The following is a 12,305-nucleotide window of genomic DNA, read 5'->3' as shown; positions in this document are numbered from 1 at the left end:
AATGTGTACATTCATAGTCAGATTGTCTAAAAAGATATGGAGAAACCTAGTCAATTCCTGGAGTAATACAGCCTGAAAACATTCTTCTCCAGCCAAATTTGTCAAATCTAGTAAACACTCATGGTTTAGTGCATGGATTCTCAATCTGAAGGATCATGAACACTCATCCTTTCTTCATAGCTAGATGGAAGCAGGATCCCAAAACTTTTTAATATTGTAGAACAAGCCACAGTATGGCAAAGGTTAACAGCAACTAGACTGTAGTGGCTTTAGAACTGGATAGGGAATCAGGAAACATGGGTTCTATTCCTGGCTTTACCACTGACATGCTGTGTGACTTTGACCAGATCATTTATCTGTTTTGCCTCCTACCCTCTGTCTTGTCTGTTTAGACTGTAAGAACATCAGGGGAGGGACTGTTTTTTACTATGTGTTTGTATAGCAACTAGTAATACCAGAATGAAAAGAAAATGAGAAGTTATGTCAGTAACTTTGTCTCTAAAATTGTCCTGAATTTTAATTAAAACTTTGCTTTTTTGCTTTTTCTTGCTTTGAGACAAGCCTGAAATATGAGTAAAAAGTAAACTACTCAGTAAAAGAAAAACTTCACAGAGTCCAATTCTGTACAGCAAATAACAAATCAGAGGTTATTTTTAAATATACAGCAAACAAAAAAAATGAATTGCAAAATACACAGTAATAATACCATTTTTTAAAACTGCACTGTCATTTTCAAAGTAAGTAATAAAGGTAATTTTTTTAAAGCACTGCCAGCTTTGCAAAAAAAAAAAAAAAAAAAGAGCCAGGAAAGTCTCTTCAGGAACTGCTCTCACAAAAGCCATGTTTTATAAATATCTGTCCTTTATGTTATCAATAAAATTATTTTTACCATACCTTTTACCTATAGCATATATGTGACCCTGCATCTGCCAACTTCATTCTTTAAAACCAAAAGCCTTCTAAACAATTGTAAGATTCTGTAACAAGCATCAAAGAAACAGGTATGCACAACAGAATCTGAAAACAGCTGGTAGCAACAATGATGGATTTAAGTTATTAACGGATCAAAAAAAGATGGATGGTGGTCTGCTTTTCTTAATCGACATCATCATCTAGATCTATTTAAAGATATGTGGTGCACTAACAAACTTACTTAAAGTTTCGATAAAATCAGTAGAATAATCTACCCCGTTATATTGAGTCTGTATCGATCAATAAAATCACTTGTACTAGGAAAGTACTGTTAAGTACTGACAATCCCAGCCATTAATATTATTTAACACTCTGTTTACAATCTTTAATGAGGACAATGAACATTTTCTCTCTTTACACTTATCATACCACTGCTTCTAGAGCTCCATATAGGTAAAGTGCAATCTTGATTATTAGAGACTAAATGGGGGCTGCAGGAGGAAGACATTGACTAATTTTGGGTAATTGAGGGAATTTTCAATGTGATTAATAGATATTGGGTGACACAATCTTTTTTCAGATAAGAGGGAGTTCCAGATAAAATAGCAGTTAAACTGTATTTCACAAGATTAAAGGTTTATATTCCCTACCCTTTTATAAAATTAGATCCGCTCATCACATACGCTCACCTAGTGTTAAAACAAAATCCCATTCCAGAAACCAGACTTGTAAATACTGTTTGATGGGAAATTTATCAAGAATATTTTTTAAAAACTCATTTCATTATTAAATTAGTTGGAGGATCATCCATAGACCTCTTGGGTTGGTTATGAACAATACTGACAAGTCACAAAGAGAATCCCATTCATCTTGGCCTCAAAAGCTATGTCTACACTGCAGCTGGGAGTGAGCCTCCCATCCTGAGTAGACAAACTCACGCTAGCTTGGCTTGAGCTAGCATACCAAAAATAGCAGTGTGAACGTTGCAGCCTGGGTGACAGTTTGGGCCCTTGAGTCCACCTGACCCTCTGGGTCTGAGCTCGACTGGCTAGCCCAAATCTATGGGCTATAATGTAAACCACTGGAATTCATGCAGGAAATTCAGCATTTACAACCATCATCACACAGTGGCGTATGAAATTCCACAGATTCCCTGTGTATTTAGAATAGGAAATAATGGTGGTAACTGTTTGGTATTCTGTTTTGTTTTTACAGAGGTGATCATTGTACACACCTGCCCCAATTTAGCGAAGCACTTAGGTATACGTTTAATGTAACTGAAACGTGCTTAAAGTTAAACTTAATCACTTGCTTACGTGTTTCAAGAAACAGGGATGGTTTCCTGAACTGGGACCAGTCTCAGCACAGGAAGGAAAATGTAATGGATATGAATGCTCAGAGTTAATACATGTGATGTAAATTCTACCTTATGGAAACAGAAGAAAAGATTCTAATGGTTGAACATTTCTGTATTCATGTCCTTGTTACTACACCTCTACCCCGCTATAACGCGACCCGATATAACATGGGTTTGCATATAGTGCGGTAGCAGTAGGGCTCCAGCGGCGCTTTAAAGCCTGCGGGGAGCCTTTTAAAGCACCACTGGAGCCCTGCCACCACTACCCCGGGGCTGCAGCAGTGGGGCTTGCTGGCAATTTAAAAGGCCCGGGGCTCTGACTGCTGTGGGGAGTCCCGGGCCTTTTAAATCACCGCTCGAGCCCTGCCACCGCTACCCCGTGGCTGCGGCAGCGGGACTCCGCTGGCGATTTAAAGGGCCCAGGCTCCCACAGCTGCTGGAGCTCTTTAAATCACCGCTGCAGCCCTGCCACTGCTACCCCGATATAACGGCGTGTTACCTATAACACGGTAGGGATTTTTGGCTCCTCACAACCGTGTTATATCAGGGTAGAGGTGTATTTGATTCTGGAACTGTTACTTAATCTATCCTATTTCTAATGCTTAAGATACTTTTTTACTGGGTAGAATCAATAAACATATATCTTGCTTTTATTTTTTCCCCAATACTGTAATTTTACATCACTCCACAATACAGGTTCATAGGTTTTCCATCCCTGCAGATTTTGATGGGCAACTTTTAATAAAATGTTTAAAGTATAACTAAGGTACAAATGGCAGAGCTGTCAAACTGTTCCAGTTACAGAGGGGGGCTTACAGACTGCTTCTGGTCCTATATGACTATGTAGAAGTACAACACCCCACTCACTAAGTACCATCTCCATTCTACATACAATGACATTCCAGTTTTTGTTCTGCCTTTGCAGAGACCAGGTTGACCTATACATGCTACTGTGAGTTGACCTCACAGATATTTTTTCCTCCATCACAGGCAGAGAATAAAAAAAAGGGAGGGGGGAGGAATACCCTACTTGTCACAGAGGACTTAATTCCTCTATTTTCAGGAATCTTCTGTTCCTTCTGCAATCGAGAAGACAATAAAGCAATATTTCAGCCATATGCAGTAGCAGAATACTCATTCTCTATTCAGAGAGACAGAGCCCTAGCAAGTGTACAATGTAGAACAATCATGCGTTGGAAGAGATGGACAAGATGACTTTTCTACCTCAGTGCACAGGCCAACCTGTAGTCTCGCTCAACATGAATAGTATACTACAGGGCATTCCACTTTCTTCTCTGTCAGAAGAGCCACAGCACTGCCTTAAATGGCCAACAGCAACTAGATCTGCTAAGCAATGCAGGACTGATTAAATTCCTCACCAGGTAGAATGTTGGAGATCTCTTCCTCTTCACAATCAAATCCAGTGAGAGACAGAGTTAAGAAAAGAACTGAAATCAGAGCTTCCTTCATCTCAGGGTATGTCTACACATATTAGGTCGATTTTATAGAAGTCGATTTTTAGAAATCGATTTTATACAGTCGATTGCATATGCCCACACTAAGCGCATTAAGTAAGTGGAGTGCATCCTCACTACCGTGGCTAGCATCGACTTGCAGAGCGGTGCACTGTGGGTAGCTATCCCACAGTTCCCGCAATCTCCGCCACCCATTGGAATTCTGGGTTAAGCTTCCAATGCCTGATGGGGCAAAAACATTGTCACGGGTGGTTTTGGGTACGTCATTAGTCTCTTCTCCCTCCGTGAAAGCAACGGCAGACAATCGTTTCGCGCCTTTTTTCCTGGGTTACCCGGGCAGACGTCATACCACAGCAAGCATGGAGCCCGCTCAGCTCACCGTCACTGCTGCTGTTGTGGGGAAGTCTACTGTGGGGGGCTGCTGTGATCCAAGTAGCCAATGCAATCACTGACATTCTGTTATCAAGGGTAGTGATTCTGGGAAATGTGTGGGCCTTTTTAGATTTTAGGTGCATCATATTCCTGTCCTTTGTCACTGGTGAAGAAGTCTTGCAGCCGTACATTCCAGTCTGGTCAGCGCTGTAACACCCCATAGCGCTTCTGTGGTTGACACATGTAACAGCTCCAGGGCTCTTGCTCTTTTGCCTTGGCTGACGTACCTTGTCCTATCCGGACCTCCAAGCATTCGATGCAGAAGCACCTGCAGCAGCTGGCATTGCTACACAGCAGCAGCTCCTTGCCTTTGCAGCAGATGGAGCAGTAGGATTGCTAACTGTCCTCGTCGGACATGTAGCTTGGCCGGGGGTTCTGGGAACATCTTCCCTGCCCGGCTCCTAACAATCTCCAGGGCATGGTATACAGCTCCACCACAACTGCTGCAACTCTGTTCTCCTGCAACTCTGCTCTCCTTCTCCCTAGCGACGAGCTTGGGGTATCCGTTCTGGTCCTCCTGGGTGCTGCGGGCAGCAGATGGTGCAGTAGGACTGCTAACCGTCCTTGTCCACCACTTCCACTGCAACTCTGCTCTCCTGCTCGGGGGATCTGTTCACGAAGCCTGGACAGTAGTAAGGAGCAGTTCAACTATAGGCTAAGCAAGTGCAGAATGGTGATAGAATGTGCATTTGGATGTTTAAAGGCGCACTGGCGCTGTTGGTCAGACCTCAGCGCAACCAACATTCCGATTGTTATTGCTGCTTGCATAATAAGTGTGAGAGTAAGGGGGAGAAGTTTATGGCGGGGTGGGGGGTTGAGGCAAATCGCCTGGCGTCCAATTTTGAGCAGCCAGACACCAGGGTGATTAGAAGAGTACAGCAAGGTGTGCTGCGCATCAGAGAGGTTTTGAAAACCAGTTTCATGACTGGCCAGGCTTCGATGTGACAGTTGTGTGTGTTTCTCCTTGATGCAAACCTGCCTCCTTTGTTGATTTTAATTCCCTGTAAGCCAACCATCTGCCCCCCTTTGAAATAAAGTAACTATTGTTTTGAAACCATGCATTCTTTATTAATTAATTTTAAAAAAATGAGATAATGGACAAGGTAGCCTGGGTGGGGTGGGGGAGGAGGGAAGGACAAAGCCACATTGCTTATTGTAGTCACACTAAAAATCAAACTGTTGAATGACAGCCTTCGGTTGCTTGGGAGTGGAGCGGCTGGGTGCCTGGAGCCTCCCCCTCCGGGTTCTTGGGCGTCTGGGTGAGGAGGCTATGGAACCTGGGGAGGAGAGTAGGCGGTTATACAGTGGATGCAGCAGGGATCTGTGCTCTTGTTGGCTTTCCTGCAGCTCCAACAGACGCTTCATCATGTCTGTTTGCTCCCCCATTAGCCTCAGCATCGCGTCCTGCCTCTGCTCTTCGCATTCACTTAATTCTTTCCTGGCTTCTGCCACTGAATGCCTCCATGCATTAAGCTGTGCCCTATCAGTGCAGGACTACATGAGCTCGGAAAACATGTAATTGCGAGTGTGGCTTTTTTGCCTTCTAATCTGCAATAACTTCAGGGACAGAGATGATGGAAGAGCATAGAAACATTCTATGCTCTACGATTCTGGAGGGACTGCATGGTCACCTATGCTGCTGTGTTCACCATGCTGACCAAACAGGAAATGAAATTCAAAAGTTCCCGGAGCTTTTCCTGTGTGCCTGGCTAGTGCATCAGAGTTCAAAGTGCTGTCCAGAGTGGTCACAATGGAGCACTCTGGGATAGCTCTCGGAGGCCAATACCATCAATTTGCGTTTGCACTACCCGAAATTCAACCCAGCAAAGTTGATTTTAGCGCTACTCCCCTCGTCGGGGAGGAGTACAGAAGTCGATTTCAAGAGCCCTTTAGGTCGACAGAATGGGGTTGGTTCTGTGGATGCAGTCATTTTTAAATCAACCTAATGCAGCTAAGTTCGACCTAGCCCCCTAGTGTAGACCAGGCCTTAGACTCAAAAGCTGAAAAGGGTGACTCTCTTCTTCATGGAATGACTCAAGATATTAATATCTTTAAGTTTGAAATTCCTAATAAAATTGGTATTACAAGCTCTGAAAAATTCTAGTTCTTCCTAAGATTTTTAACAGAAGGTATACAAACTTCCAGAGGATAAAGGTGGATCTCTGGGGTGCTGTCCTGAGCTTGAAAAACTGCTTGCATCAGCAAATCTTCCATTCCTGCAGAAGGCTTGGGCAACTCAGCTTGGTGTGAGCAACCTTGGGTGATAATTAATTACGTCTAGAAAATTAGCTCTCTTACTGGTGGAATTCATTTTGACAAGCAAAAGAGCATATATATTTGTTTATGATAAACCTAAACCATTTTTACAGTTAAAAATGAAAAAATTGTAAAAGCATTTTTCTGGACATTTTTGTACATTTAACTCTTCTGCTTGAGACACTCTTTTCTTGAGACACGTTTGGGTAAATTTCAGACCGAAAAAGAAAAAGGGCATAAATGAGAAGGGTGCTGTATCTTCTCATGGACTAGAAGCTGCCCTTACTGTGTCATTCATCATGTCTTGTTATCTTGGCTATATGATCTGTCAAATTATAAGTAGGGCCCTACCAAATTCACAGCCATAAAAAACGTGTCACGGACCATGAAATCTGGTTTCCCACCATGAAATCTGGTCTTTTGTGTGCTTTTACCCTATACTATACAGATTTCACAGGAGAGATCAGCATTTCTCAAATTGGGGGTTCTGACCCAAAAGAGAGTTGCAGGGGGGCTCTTACTTCTGCTCTACCTTCAGATCTGGGTAGCCCAAGAGCAGCAGCTGGTGGTCAGATAGTGGCAGCTGGTGGCTAGGCGCCCAGCTCTCAAAGCGCACCCTGCCAGCAGCAGCGCAGAAGTAAGGGTGGCAATACCATACCATGCCATCCTTACTTCTGCATTGCTGCTGTCGGTAGCACTGCCTTCAGAGCTGCTCTGAATTACAGCACCATGAAATTTCAGCACCATGAAATTTCTGATTTAAATAGCTGAAATCATGAAATATAGGATTTTAAAAATCCTGTGGCCATGAAATTACCAAAATTGACCGTGAATTTAATATAAGCTCCCCCTGCACTTCCTTTCAGACATATCTCAGCCCTTGAATTTACAAAAAAAAAAAAAATAAAAATAAAAAAAATCTACAATAGTAATGGTGGTCAGAACTGTTATTCTTCAGCACAAGGACAAAGTAACTGCAGGTTAAGTGAAAGCAGATGCACTGGCCCATGCATAGGGAAAAGTTCAGAAGGTCTATCAGTGCTCCGTTACACTGGATTGTTGTCAGTCACAAGAAGAGCTTCCTTCGGCTCGCGCACACCACAAGAAATTAGTCAATACTCAGAAGTTCACCAGAGGCATGCACCTTCTCCGATATGCCACTTCCTGACTAACTCCTCTTGCATCTATCTTTGCTGACTTTGTAATTTGATTCTGAACTACAGGTGCAACTCCACAGGCAACCTCTGCTAACTATGTCTGTCATCTTGTTGGGACAGATATCAGCAAGCAATGAGATTTCTTCTGCGCAAGGGAGTCAGAAAATATTTATTCTGTTGAACTTTAAAAGACAACCTACCAAAGGGCAAGCCTGTAGGGAAGTAAAACTGGATGACAGTAACATTTCACAAAACGATCACTCCATATCTGACCTCTCATTCCTTGTCCTCAAAGGAAACTGCACAATTTCTTCAAAAGATGAGTCTGGGAGCTTAAATTCATACCTTTGCTAGACACTGAAAGTCATGATCTCAATAAAGACATTGGATTTATGGTGTATAACAACAATCTGTAACACACTAATTGTCCTTCTTTGTCCTATAAAGGCAGAAGTGTTAATGGGCACTTCACCTTAAATTGTCCCTTGGAAAATGTGTTAACTACCCGTGCTAAACAATCTTTCCATCTTGAAATTAGCTGTGACGCTCTGAGAACCTTTCCCAGACCTGAAGAAGAGCTCTATGCAGCTTGAAAGCTGGTCTCTTTCACCAACAGAAGTTGCTCCAATAAAAGATATTACTTTCACCCACCTTATCTCTCTAGTAACATCCAGTTTCAGCTTACTGGGACATGGAATCACCTAATGTGCAAAGCACTAGAGGGCAGGTGGTTAAATCAGAGAAACGTCTCCATTATCAATTCATCAGAGATGAGGCCCTTCCCTCTCTACCGCTAGAGAGAGACTCTGTGTGCTCCTGGCCCACTGCCCTCTTATCAGACATTCCCAGTAATATACCGATGAGAAGCGCAGTCAGGAAAGTAACTGAACTACTTTCCTCATGGATTGTATTTTCTAAATGGACAACCTACCCTAAATTCTCAATTACTGAGGGACAATCTTCACTCATTGATATATTTTGCTTTCCACAACCAAATCTCTGTACAACTTTTCATGAGTGATCTACCCGAATATTTGGATGCTAATATCTAAACCAGGGGTCGGCAACCTTTCAGAAGTGCTGTGGCAAGTCTTCAATTATTCACTCTAATTTAAGGTTTTGCATGCCAGTAATACATTTTAACGTTTTCAGAAAGTCTCTTTCTATAAGTCTATAATATATAACTAAACTATTGTTGTCTGTAAAGTAACTAAGGTTTTTAAAATGTTTAAGAAGCTTAACTTAAAATTAAATTAAAATGCAGAGCCCCCAAAACCGGTGGCCAGCTTGTGTGCCGCCTTCAGCACGCATGCCATAGGTTGCCTACCCCTGATCTAAACTATATTCTTAAATTTATTCACCTAAATTTGCGGTATTTAGGATGACCAGATGTCCCAATTTTATAGGGACAGTCCTGATTTTTTAGTCTTTTTCTTATATAGGCTCCTATTATCCCCCACCCCCAACCCAATTTTTCACACTTGCTGTCTGGTCACCCTACCGGTATTGCTGATTACGGTACGATATGTATCATATAACTTTTAGAAACAAACTTTGTATTTGTGGATAATCTAAGCATTATACCCAGATGTACAGACACTCTTTTCTCAGCTTATGTATTATGTAATTTTTTTAACATTAGCTTTAATAAAATTTTAAAATATGTTAAGCTTCCATCATTTCTGCTCAGAATTAGAGACTTTCTGTATAAGGGACCCACGTGAAATTATATCTGACCTCCCCCCACCTTAAACCCCTTTATTATGAAATCTCTTTTTTATATATCTAACTGCAGGCAGATGATGGATAAACTGCCCTTCAACAGTATTTTCTGAGACAGTGTAGTCTAGCAATCAAGTATCAGAGGGGTAGCCGTGTTAGTCTGGTTCTGTAGAAGCAGCAAAGAATCCTGTGGCACCTTATAGACTAACAGACGTTTTGCAGCATATGCTTGCATCCGAAGAAGTGGGTATTCACCCACGAAAGCTCATGCTGCAAAACGTCTGTTAGTCTATAAGGTGCCACAGGATTCTTTGCTGCTTCTAGCAATCAAGTGCCCGGACTCTGAGTTAGAGCTGTGTGAGCTCTAGTGTCGGCTCTGTCACTGCCTCCCATTTACGCTTTGTGTCTCAGTTTCCCTATTTATAAATAAGAACTAATAATTCCAACCTATCTCCTATCAATCAGTTAGTGTGTGAACTGTATTGACAATGCCATCTAATGCTGTTTATTATTACCACTGAAACTACTGAATACATTTTGGTGCTTCTCAGCCAGTTGTTCCATAGTATTTTAAATGAAAATTGTAACATCCATTCTTGAACTTGTAAAATGTGGCAGTCATTTAAAACAAAACATAAATCAACCTTTAGCACTTCCAGGCAGAAAATCAATCCATTATGAAAAGACAAAAAGCCTCTCACAGCTTTCAAAAATCAAGAAACAAATAAGTAATCCAACGAATTTTCAACATACAATAAATGGGGATAAATATTAAAAGAAATGCAAACATTGGAATTCCATGATCTCTTAAAAACCTGTGCTAATTAACTATTTTTAAATTAATCAGAAAATAAAAAATATAAAAAAATTAGAACCTAGATTTTTAAAATTTATTCTGAAATAATGCAAGAGGCTGAGTTAATAAAAGAAACATGATGGGACATTTTTATCCACTGGAGTGGCAGCTGCAGCATTTTCCATCACTGTAAGAGAATTACACATAGCTTCTTTTGCTGCACAAAAGACAAAGTGTAACATTCCATTTTCATGCAATTAAACCTTTTGATTCAAATTTTACTATCTGGGGCCCTCATACCTGGTTATCTGAAGTATACAACAGAAAAAAACAATAAAGAAGCAACATAAGGTAATGACTGAAACAGGTCAATATTTGTTTGCAGTCTGCATGGTACAACAGCCATTTTGCCAACTTTATGTGTTTTAAAGGTGCCACACATTTTGAGAAATTACTACATGAGCGCATAAAGACAATGGTTGGCAGTAGCAACTGTGTAAACACTCAATCCCCTCATAAGGGCCTGAAAAAATTACTACTTTTTTTACAACTGTATCATAATTCACTAACAATCTACTAGTATCAAAAAGCTGCTGGCACTCTACAGCTACACATACAGCAGGTGAAAATTGTAATAGCCAAAGTAGACAAACACTAAATCCCTGCTGTTACATTTATACAGCTCGCCTTTCAACACTTCAGATTCATACAGTTTGAAATAAAAGGCCAAAAACTTAAAAAACAAATGCCTAAAGTTAACCACCTAAATAAGTGGTCCGATTTGACATCTTTGGGAATGCTAGGTGGTCAGCACTTCTGAAAATCCGGCCATTAATTCAAGTGCCTCAATATGCACTTGGTTTACTAAAATTCAGCTTATATTTTTTAAAATCTTGTCTAAAATTTCTTTCCCCATCACTTTTTTTTCCCTTTTGGCACACATGAAATTTATCCCCATTTCAAATGAAGATGAATGAACGAGCGTTCTTCTTCTTATTTCTGTGCATGTGTACACCAGAATTAGTGACAATATAACCAAAGTTAATGATATAAGCAGGAATGTAAGTTAATTAACTTCTCCAGTAGGGGGTGATAGTGTCTTTGTAATTCTCAGCAATGAAATAATGCTAATAATTTCACCTATGTCTCACCCTATTAAAAAATATACACCCCTAAATCAATCAGTCAGTCAGTCTCAGGAGTGATATTCTGCAACAGTTAATTTTAAGCGGCTCACATTTTTATACATGAACAAATTCACAGCGTCTCATCATAATAAAACATACATAATAATTGTAGTGTAATAACGTTACAACAGATTGTTGTATTATCTTTTTTCCACATTCATTATCAACAAAAAAGTTCTACTAGTTTATACAAATATGAACATTTTCAAAAACAGAAGCTTGGTAAAAACAAAATAATCAATTAATATGGGGAAAACAAAAACTGGTTACATAACATATGCATAGGGAAAGACTAAATAAATCAAAAGTATCAACAATGCTCCACTTCTCTTTGCCATTCTTGAGAACAGCAATTTATTTAAAAGAATGTTCAAAGTAATCCAACAAACTTTGTATACACACACATACACCCAAGAAATTTACCTAAATTCCTTAGCTACTTCTGATACAACAAATATGTTGAAGAGTAAGAAGAAAGAAGGAGGGAAGTGTTTGTGTAGAACAGGGGTTGGCAACCTATGGCACGCGGCTTGCCAGGGTAAGCACCCTTGCAGGCCAGGCCAGTTTGTTTACCTGCCACGTTGGCAGGTTCGGCCGATCGTGGCTCCCACTTGCTGCGGTTCGCCGTTCCAGGCCAATGGGGGCTGTGGGAAGTGGCGCAGGCCAAGGGATGTGCTGGCCGCAGCTTCCCGACGCCCCCATTGGCCTGGAGTGGCAAACCGCAGCCAGTGGGAGCCTCGATCAGCCGGACCTGCCAACGCAGCAGGTAAACAAACTGGCCTGGCTCGTCAGGGTGCTTACCCTGGTGAGCTGCATGCCACAGGTTGCTCACCCTTGGTGTAGAACAACAACAAAAAATGTTAAATTAGGCAATAGTCTATTTACACTGAAACGTCTATTCTCTTTTTAAAATAATCTGAAACGGAACATAATATTTCCCCAAAGTTCTGTGTGCAGCCATCCATTCATTTTTACTACATGGATGCCCACACCTGAAAACCATCCCCTAAT

The 12,305-nt window shown here is 41.0% G+C and overlaps 1 protein-coding gene across 6 annotated transcripts in view; it reads right to left on the bottom strand.

Annotated features, from left to right (window-relative positions):
- Positions 1 to 12,305, bottom strand: part of SNX24 (sorting nexin 24) — a 136,763-nt gene that overhangs the window by 41,733 nt on the left and 82,725 nt on the right. The gene's annotated exons all lie outside the window — the stretch shown is intronic.

Source organism: Mauremys mutica, chromosome 6, assembly GCF_020497125.1.
Source record: "Mauremys mutica isolate MM-2020 ecotype Southern chromosome 6, ASM2049712v1, whole genome shotgun sequence".
Lineage (NCBI taxonomy): Eukaryota > Metazoa > Chordata > Testudines > Geoemydidae > Mauremys > Mauremys mutica.
This window is presented reverse-complemented; position numbering and strand designations above follow the sequence as displayed.